At 34.7% G+C, this 10,581-nt stretch overlaps 2 long non-coding RNA genes across 2 annotated transcripts; one reads left to right on the top strand and one right to left on the bottom strand.

The window, feature by feature from the left end:
• Nucleotides 1–5,075: 5,075 nt before the first annotated feature.
• On the bottom strand, nt 5,076–5,639 carry LOC136784865 (uncharacterized). Its single transcript, XR_010824506.1, has 3 exons — nt 5,532–5,639; nt 5,261–5,441; nt 5,076–5,191 (listed from the first exon to the last, which is right to left on the bottom strand). It is a non-coding gene; the product is annotated as an uncharacterized lncRNA (long non-coding RNA).
• A 4,113-nt stretch (nt 5,640–9,752) lies between these two features.
• LOC136784866 (uncharacterized) lies at nt 9,753–10,316 on the top strand. The gene is made up of 3 exons (XR_010824507.1): nt 9,753–9,860; nt 9,951–10,131; nt 10,201–10,316. It is a non-coding gene; the product is annotated as an uncharacterized lncRNA (long non-coding RNA).
• Nucleotides 10,317–10,581: the final 265 nt, after the last annotated feature.

Genomic DNA, 10,581 nt, shown 5'->3' with positions numbered 1-10,581 from the left:
TCATCCATAATCCTACTTGTAACCCTGCAGATGGTCTGAAATATTTTCTTGGATCTTTTATCCTTATAAAATATTTTATTGAAGTTTTTAAAATATAATATAGCGTACATAGTTCTATGTTACAAATATTCAAATACCTTCTGAATTTTCTAATAAATTCGATGAAGTTAACATTGCTGCAGGGCTATCCACATCGTCAGAATTGGTTTGATTTCCATTATTAGGGCTATCATTATTTTTGACAGAAACATTATTTGCCTTTGGAGTGGCTGCTTGTAATATTTTGGACATTTGACAAATCTCTCTAGAAATCAAAGGTTTTCTATAATATTCTTTGTGGATATTAATGGCATGTCCTAAATAATTTGCTAAATCAGCAACGTCTTGCTCTCCCAATTTCATAGCAGCACCCATGGTGGCTATTTGTTTTCTGAGTGTAGTACCACGAAGAGCGTTAGGTGACTTTGCTCCACATTGCAAAGCAAATTTCCTTAAAACATCACAAGCCATTAAACGTCTATGGCACATATTTTCATCTAACGACGGTAGTGCGAATAAATATTCATTTTTCGGTGACACACCACTTTCGGTTCTATATTTTAAAACCAGATTTAAGCATTTTTTGATATCTAAATGAATTAATACTGAAACACTTCGTCCTAATTTGCCACGTATACGAAATCTTTCATAAATTTTACTGGCTTTTCTGCATTTATCGGATAAAGAACTGTACAATTTCTCGTTCGAATCATCCTTAGTGCCTTGACATGTTTCAAAGTCACTTATGGTGGCCTTAGAAATTTCGCCTTGTCTTCGACGATTAAAAAGTAATAGTTCTATCAAACATACTTCACTCAATGACATCCACGTAACATAAGAATAGCCTTTGTTCAATTCATCATAAAGAGCGATACGCTTATCAAATAAATACTTATTTAATTTAGTTATATCATCAGTGGACGGTAAAATTTCTTTTTTTTGTCGATTCCTCTTGACTTGTGCTTCCGTGGCCTTACGATTGATACTCTGAAATCCTTGTGTCACACATTTGATAAAATCTTTCGTTAAACGCTGCCTTTCCTTATCCTCTCTTTGAATATACAAGGTTTCCAGAAATTTTCCGATTTGCTTTAATGCTGTACCTATTGCGAGTATGTTTGTAGGAGATAAGAAACTTCCATTGTCTTCATTATATCCTCCTATAATACTAGCGGCTTTTAAGCAGTGTTTAAAATATTTGGGTCTGTACAATGATGCAAAGTCTTCAATTTCGGAGCATAATTCCTTGGTAGTAATTAAGAATCTACCTAAAAGCCTTAATTTTGATCTTATCATGGAGTAGTTTTCGTGCGAATATTTTTCGCTTTGATTGTTTGCAAAAAGCAAAAGTAGTTCGTCATATCTTATAGCTTCTTTCACAGGCCCATCTTGAATATATGGAAAAATATTTTTTTTAACAATAGCGTTTGCAGCTGTATGTAATTTTCCGTCCGCCATTCTACAAAGAATTGTAGTTGCTCGCATCCCTTTCAAAACTTGATTGGTACACATTGCAAAATGATGACGTATATTTGATCTCATATAATGGCCTTTGCAATTAGCACAGGATATGTAATCATTTGGAGCTTTATTGATATTTTTATTCGGCATTCTGCGAACTATTAATTGGCCGCTATTTATTGTTTCATTAGTATTATGCTTGTAGTCGCCCTCTTTACGAATCTCGGCTATTACACATTGACGTTGTTTAGAGCCTTTAGGCATTTTTAAAAACTCCTTTACTTTCTCTTCATTTGAATGACAATCTTCTAAATGACGGCTTATTTTACAAATTAATTTATTGCAAAATAAACAATTATGTTTCTTGGATTTTTGTGAAGGTAAACTTAATGTATTGTCATCTGGCGCACCAGTCATTACGTTCTCAATCATTTTTTGTACAATAATTCGTTTATCCGGTTTAGAATTTTGTACGGAACTGTTATCTATTTCACAAGTGATTATATTATTTTCTTCTGCATCGGGCAATTCTTGTCTGCAAATAGGCAAATACATTTTAAAAATAATCGTCCTATAGTTCTCTCGTGATTAAGATTTTTAATAAAATTTGAATAAACATCATATTAAAATAATTGAATTGTAATATGAAAAAAATAATACTGGCATATAGCTGAAGCTTTTTTAAAACTCATAAGCAAATCATTATCATTTACAGTATTTTCACAGGTTCCATTATTTAAAAATTTCCAGAGCAAAGATGCAATCAAACGTTTACAGGCACTACCAAATATGAAATTTTAATTCAAGATATTTTTTGCATAGCTTATATTTTACCAAAGTAGAAGGTATACTAAACTAGAACGCCATATTTGGTGGTGTCTGTCATCTATAGCTATAGGAGAAACGGTTTCTGTATAAGACTTTTTCGCGAAACACTTACTTTTTGCACTTAGAGAGATCTACTGAAAAATAAATATATTTTTAGTTATACGTTATTTAAGTAAACATTCATTTTTCGTGATTCTTTAGAACGTTTTAAGATACGGACCCTATATGTTAAGATTAGCAGTTCAGTTTATTTAATACACGTTTTTTATTAATTAAATATTAACACAAACAGTGTATTCTGATATCATATAACAATATTAAAATCTTCGCCGTTTCATCCTACACTTAAAATTTATTAGTACTTAACAACTCTTATAATGTATATACAGTATACACAGTATTTTGAACATTAAAGTGGTTTTCATTGAAATACAATTTTATTCATATTTCTTAATGAAATCTTAAAATATAAATGCAATATACCTGTCATCTATTATTTGAGTATTTATACTATTGCTTCTTATTTTATTATCGGGTGCCAAATTAAAAGTATCTAAATCAATTGCCTGAAGTAGTGACCTTTCTATTTAAAAAAAATAATATCATTAAATAATATTTTCAAATATTTTAAATATACACTTCAGAAATAAATCAACTTACAGGATATGAATTTACAACCTATGTTATACTGGAAGTTATGCATTATTATAAATATTATTTATGCTATCGCGGTGGATTATTGAGGAAATAGACAAAGATACACAAAAGGAATATAATTGACTTTTATAGAAAAATATAACGCATATGGAAAGAAAGTAGGATCCATTACTTAACAGATGAATGGAAAGGATAATTAACCTATAGGCTGTCGGTATTGTTACATTAGCTAGTTGTTTTTCTATCAAATATTTGCCAATTTACAGAAAAAACTATCCATAATTATCTATTTCCACTACTACACGAAATTAAATAAGATATTACAATTAATACTACCTAAAATTTAACTATTAGGATCAAATATTTAAAAAATATCATCAGTACGATCTTGTAAATTCGTATCCAGCATATTGTTAAAAATGATACAAAATAATATATAAGTACCGTTATCTGACAATAATAAGGATGAAAAGTGACAATCCCCATCATCAAAATTAATAGATTTGTCTAACAAACTAATGTTTATTAATACATCCTCACACAATTGAGACAATGATTCCTGATTTGTTTCTGTTTCTACTTGAGGTATACTGTGTTCAGTTTGTATTATTTCCTTTTCAAGTGTTTTGTGGCCTGTTGTATCCTCATTCGTAGTTTGAATTAATACAGATGTATGTGCAAATTCTTCTAAATTACAGTTATTATTAGAGTCGAACACAATTTTATCAGTATCGTAAGAAATACCACCTAAACAAAAAAATTGTCCATATTATATTTGCTATTTAGTTCAATATAATCCCATAGCGTTAGATATTTTAAATTTTCATACAGGAAAAATTTTAATATTTTATTTAAAAACCCTTTAAAGACGTTGAAGTGAAATCCATGAAACTGACATAGAAAGAAAACACTCTATAGATCTGTCTTTATTGTCTACATTTTCACTTATACTCATAATATTGTATACATAAAATATATACTTCTTTACCCAACTGCTATATAAACAACAATTTTCTTTATATTTAAAATGTTATTCTATTCTTACACTTAAATAAAAAGGAGAATAGTAGACTAAAATTGTAGAAAAAAAAAATTATTGAGCACTAATACAACTGAAAAATTCTATGGACATATATCATTATGATTGTGAAAGTATAGACCACAAAAATGAACCTTTTTGTAACTTTTATAGAATTATTAATATGTATATTACGTAATAATAATTAATCGAAACCAAAAATTGACAAATATATTTAGATTTTACCTATATTATTAATATTATTGTTTTCATTGTCGAAGGAAGTTGAAAGAGGTAAAATGGATTCATCAGGTCTTCTCATCGTAGAGACATTTGTTTTCTCTACATAATCAATCTTTCTTTCAAGATTCACAGTTACAATTTTCTTCAGCTTGTCACTGTGGTAACTAAACGTACACTGACATTCATCGAATCTGCTCGTGAAGAATGGCCTACTAGATTTGTAACTAGCTGGACAGCTTCAGGTCTCTAGTTCTCACCAAAGCGTAAAACGTCACGGTGACGTCAGATGACGTCACGATGACGTATAGGAGTCGTGGTGGGGAGAATAAGGAGAATCTGGTAAATTGCATATACTCGAGTGTAGCGGTTGATCGTCTTACTTTTGTCAAAAGTATATCATCTCGGGATAAAATGGTATAGTAAGAATTTTCTTCTTTCTCTGTCTAATAGCATAAGAGTGAGAGAGAAAGACATATGATACCCCATGTGCCCATTGATTCTGCTCGAGCACGTTTTTGGTATAGTGATAGGAATTTTGGTATACTGATAGAAGCGGTAATAATATAGTAATCAAACGACAGATCAATAAAAAGAAGAGGGCATATTCCAATGAGTGAAGTGTCAAAATGTGCAACTTAACCTCTGTAATTTGTATTAATTTATTAAAATAACTTGTAAGTGATGAACTTTTAATAAAATCATATTAAGTGTTATAAATTTGTATAAAAAATATGTATTTTAGTTTTAACCTATTATTGTGTAACATATGGTGTATAAAAATAACTGAAAATATATATTTTAAATTAAATTTATGTTGTTGATATTTTGTCAAGAATAACACATCATTAACTTTTATATTAATAATAAGGAGCTATATTCTTGAGTCGTAAAGTCCATTGGAGCTTGCAAGTCAACTATGGATCCCAAGCTTACAGCAATAAGATTCTACGAATAAAGAAGATGCAATTCATTATTAAAATAGATAATCGTTAACTCAGATTTTTTTGCAGAAACCTAATATCAATAGTGACAAGCTTTCGTATCTATTTCCAATTGATGATGCTGGAAGAGAACCTCTGAGAGCTCCTGACAGCTCAACTGCCACAGGTCCAAGAAACAGCTATTTACGTAAATCTGTCCAGTGTCATGCAATACATTATCCAGAAGCCATTCTGCTATTATCCAGCTAATGTTTCTACGCAATATAATTAATTTCTTATTAATTTTCAAATATACTAAATATGTAAAGAAGAAAAAGCCAATATATTAAAATCCATTTACTTACACTACATCTCATTACGTAACCATGAGTGAATATTGTTGAATGGTGACAGAACAGTTTATAGTTGCAGAATCAGAATACATTCCTGTTGTGGGTAATGTTGCTGGGTCCTTTTGTTCTTTCGCAGTATCCAAAAGCAGCAAATTTGCAATGATTTTACAATTATAGCCTATATTCAAAGAAAACTTTAATACTTAAACTTAAATTGAAGAATATTCAAATGATTAATAGTAACTCCTTACGGATTAAGATATCTTGCATTATTTTCAATTTCTGCTACCAGTGCGTATAGGCAAATTCAGTGGTAAATTGTTATTCTCATCACTTAGAGCTTGTTAATCCTGTAAGTTACGTAGCACTTTAAAGTGGGCAAACAAATCCTTACGCTGCATTATATTAGTCTTCTCTTCCTTCGCTAACTTTTGAAAATTCATATATTATTGTTATCCACGAGTATATTTACCCAGTGGCTGAAAAATATTAGAAAGAGTATGAAAATTCATTCTTAAAAGTAAGCATAAATTATTTCCATATTCATAAAGTTATACATACCTATTCTATTATTTAGCTGCATGTTAGCTGCCACGAAGACATCCATATGCAATGTGCCTGCCCTCCTTCCTTTTTAATCCAGTGTATTATCCTAATAGTTTGCTGCAGGACAGTCTTAAGTCAGAAATAGATTGAAGTGTGATAATTCGGTTCTACTTTCTCTTTACCCTGGCCTACCATGAGGAGATACTCTTTTTTATCTTGATTTTTCATAACGTAAATGATAAATAATTATTCCTGAAATAAAAACGTGCACACACACATATATATATATATATATATTATTGTCTTTTCAGATTATATACTGTATTTTTTATCTTATATAATTTATTTTTTTTTTCTTTTTTTCAGTACTCCGAAAATTGATTTACGTTAAATAATATTGGTGGCCCTGAAAAGGGCCGATTTTTGGATCCGACACGTGGCAGAGCACATTCCTTTTTTATACCATGCAATCCGATCCATCTAAAAAAATACCCATTCGAAACCAACAACAGTAAAGCTCATTCAATAATCCGTCCAGTAGCCATTCCGCTCGATCACTTGATTAAGTCGATTAGGTATCGAGTTAGTCAAGTTAGCTAAGAACTCTGGGTCAGACCTAAGGCCTTCCCAGATATTCTTCGCTTGATCGAGAATCGCTGCCCTCGTCCTCGCGCCTGGCTCTATCCATCGTCTGGACATCAATGCCCAGACGTTCTCAATTAAATTGAGATCCGGTGATCGAGCGGGCCAATCCACCACTTCCAACTCCGGGTGTCGCGCAAACCACGCTCGCGTTTCGCGTGAGGTATGGATCGCTGAATTGTCCTGCACAAATCGGATCACCGGTACTTCATCCGCGGGATATACATTACGCACGCTTGGGAGAAAAATTTCTTCCAAGATGCGAATGTATTCCCGGGAATTCATACGTGGAGAAATCTCCACAAGATCACCGATATGTTCACCGGAAATCCAGCCCCATACGCCACACGATACGCGTCCAGACCGATGAGTCTGGAAGACGTGGTTTGGCTGCAACCGGGTATCGTTCGGGCGCCACACGTGCAAGGCCTGAGCCTGAGAGGGCAACGATATGAAAACCTTTTCATCGGTCCATATCGTAGCCTTCCAATTTGCACGGCTCCGCGAAAGATTCGCGAGGGCATAGCCAACTCTCTGCTCACGGTGAGCAGGAGTTAATGGGATTTTACGCGCTGGACGACGGCAGTGAATACCTGCAGAGTGTAAACGCCGCAGGCCGGTGGTCACTGAAGCTGGATAATCTATCTCCTCCACTATGTCGCTGACACTAGCGAAGGGATCTTCTTCGATCCTGCTCAGCAGCTGCTGGTCATCGATCTCCGAAGTCCTTTTCTGCCCTCTGTTCTCCGCTCTCCGGTCACGCAGTGCGTGGTCTCCGCCTTCGCGGTACCGACGTATCCAGCGCCTGACGGTGGTCTCGTGTGCCCCGCAGAGTACAGCGATCTCACTCGCGCTTTTCCCGCACTCAAAATAGCCAATGGCTCTTCCTCTGGTAGCCTCACTATGCTGTGACATCGTCGACGTATCCATTAGATATGAATGTTATAACAAATTAACGTTATTATCGATACTTCTAATTCAATAATCGAGGCATTATTCACTTTTATCTATAATAACGTTAATTTGTTATAACAATCATATCTATTGGATACGTCGACGATGTCACAGCATAGTGAGGCTACCAGAGGAAGAGCCATTGGCTATTTTGAGTGCGGGAAAAGCGCGAGTGAGATCGCTGTACTCTGCGGGGCACACGAGACCACCGTCAGGCGCTGGATACGTCGGTACCGCGAAGGCGGAGACCACGCACTGCGTGACCGGAGAGCGGAGAACAGAGGGCAGAAAAGGACTTCGGAGATCGATGACCAGCAGCTGCTGAGCAGGATCGAAGAAGATCCCTTCGCTAGTGTCAGCGACATAGTGGAGGAGATAGATTATCCAGCTTCAGTGACCACCGGCCTGCGGCGTTTACACTCTGCAGGTATTCACTGCCGTCGTCCAGCGCGTAAAATCCCATTAACTCCTGCTCACCGTGAGCAGAGAGTTGGCTATGCCCTCGCGAATCTTTCGCGGAGCCGTGCAAATTGGAAGGCTACGATATGGACCGATGAAAAGGTTTTCATATCGTTGCCCTCTCAGGCTCAGGCCTTGCACGTGTGGCGCCCGAACGATACCCGGTTGCAGCCAAACCACGTCTTCCAGACTCATCGGTCTGGACGCGTATCGTGTGGCGTATGGGGCTGGATTTCCGGTGAACATATCGGTGATCTTGTGGAGATTTCTCCACGTATGAATTCCCGGGAATACATTCGCATCTTGGAAGAAATTTTTCTCCCAAGCGTGCGTAATGTATATCCCGCGGATGAAGTACCGGTGATCCGATTTGTGCAGGACAATTCAGCGATCCATACCTCACGCGAAACGCGAGCGTGGTTTGCGCGACACCCGGAGTTGGAAGTGGTGGATTGGCCCGCTCGATCACCGGATCTCAATTTAATTGAGAACGTCTGGGCATTGATGTCCAGACGATGGATAGAGCCAGGCGCGAGGACGAGGGCAGCGATTCTCGATCAAGCGAAGAATATCTGGGAAGGCCTTAGGTCTGACCCAGAGTTCTTAGCTAACTTGACTAACTCGATACCTAATCGACTTAATCAAGTGATCGAGCGGAATGGCTACTGGACGGATTATTGAATGAGCTTTACTGTTGTTGGTTTCGAATGGGTATTTTTTTAGATGGATCGGATTGCATGGTATAAAAAAGGAATGTGCTCTGCCACGTGTCGGATCCAAAAATCGGCCCTTTTCAGGGCCACCAATATTATTTAACGTAAATCAATTTTCGGAGTACTGAAAAAAAGAAAAAAAAATAAATTATATAAGATAAAAAATACAGTATATAATCTGAAAAGACAATAATATATATATATATATATATATATGTGTGTGTGCACGTTTTTATTTCAGGAATAATTATTTATCATTTACGTTATGAAAAATCAAGATAAAAAAGAGTATCTCCTCATGGTAGGCCAGGGTAAAGAGAAAGTAGAACCGAATTATCACACTTCAATCTATTTCTGACTTAAGACTGTCCTGCAGCAAACTATTAGGATAATACACTGGATTAAAAAGGAAGGAGGGCAGGCACATTGCATATGGATGTCTTCGTGGCAGCTAACATCCAGCTAAATAATAGAATAGGTATGTATAACTTTATGAATATGGAAATAATTTATGCTTACTTTTAAGAATGAATTTTCATACTCTTTCTAATATTTTTCAGCCACTGGGTAAATATACTCGTGGATAACAGTAATATATGAATTTTCAAAAGTTAGCGAAGGAAGAGAAGACTAATATAATGCAGCGTAAGGATTTGTTTGCCCACTTTAAAGTGCTACGTAACTTACAGGATTAACAAGCTCTAAGTGATGAGAATAACAATTTACCACTGAATTTGCCTATACGCACTGGTAGCAGAAATTGAAAATAATGCAAGATATCTTAATCCGTAAGGAGTTACTATTAATCATTTGAATATTCTTCAATTTAAGTTTAAGTATTAAAGTTTTCTTCGAATATAGGCTATAATTGTAAAATCATTGCAAATTTGCTGCTTTTGGATACTGCGAAAGAACAAAAGGACCCAGCAACATTACCCACAACAGGAATGTATTCTGATTCTGCAACTATAAACTGTTCTGTCACCATTCAACAATATTCACTCATGGTTACGTAATGAGATGTAGTGTAAGTAAATGGATTTTAATATATTGGCTTTTTCTTCTTTACATATTTAGTATATTTGAAAATTAATAAGAAATTAATTATATTGCGTAGAAACATTAGCTGGATAATAGCAGAATGGCTTCTGGATAATGTATTGCATGACACTGGACAGATTTACGTAAATAGCTGTTTCTTGGACCTGTGGCAGTTGAGCTGTCAGGAGCTCTCAGAGGTTCTCTTCCAGCATCATCAATTGGAAATAGATACGAAAGCTTGTCACTATTGATATTAGGTTTCTGCAAAAAAATCTGAGTTAACGATTATCTATTTTAATAATGAATTGCATCTTCTTTATTCGTAGAATCTTATTGCTGTAAGCTTGGGATCCATAGTTGACTTGCAAGCTCCAATGGACTTTACGACTCAAGAATATAGCTCCTTATTATTAATATAAAAGTTAATGATGTGTTATTCTTGACAAAATATCAACAACATAAATTTAATTTAAAATATATATTTTCAGTTATTTTTATACACCATATGTTACACAATAATAGGTTAAAACTAAAATACATATTTTTTATACAAATTTATAACACTTAATATGATTTTATTAAAAGTTCATCACTTACAAGTTATTTTAATAAATTAATACAAATTACAGAGGTTAAGTTGCACATTTTGACACTTCACTCATTGGAATATGCCCTCTTCTTTTTATTGATCTGTCGTTTGATTACTA

Source organism: Prorops nasuta, unplaced genomic scaffold (assembly GCF_024137725.1).
Source record: "Prorops nasuta isolate Cenicafe-Biocafe unplaced genomic scaffold, Cenicafe_Pnas_1.2 PNAS00087, whole genome shotgun sequence".
Classification (NCBI taxonomy): domain Eukaryota; kingdom Metazoa; phylum Arthropoda; class Insecta; order Hymenoptera; family Bethylidae; genus Prorops; species Prorops nasuta.
Note: the sequence above shows the minus strand (reverse complement) of the source record. Positions and strands in the feature narration are given on the sequence as shown.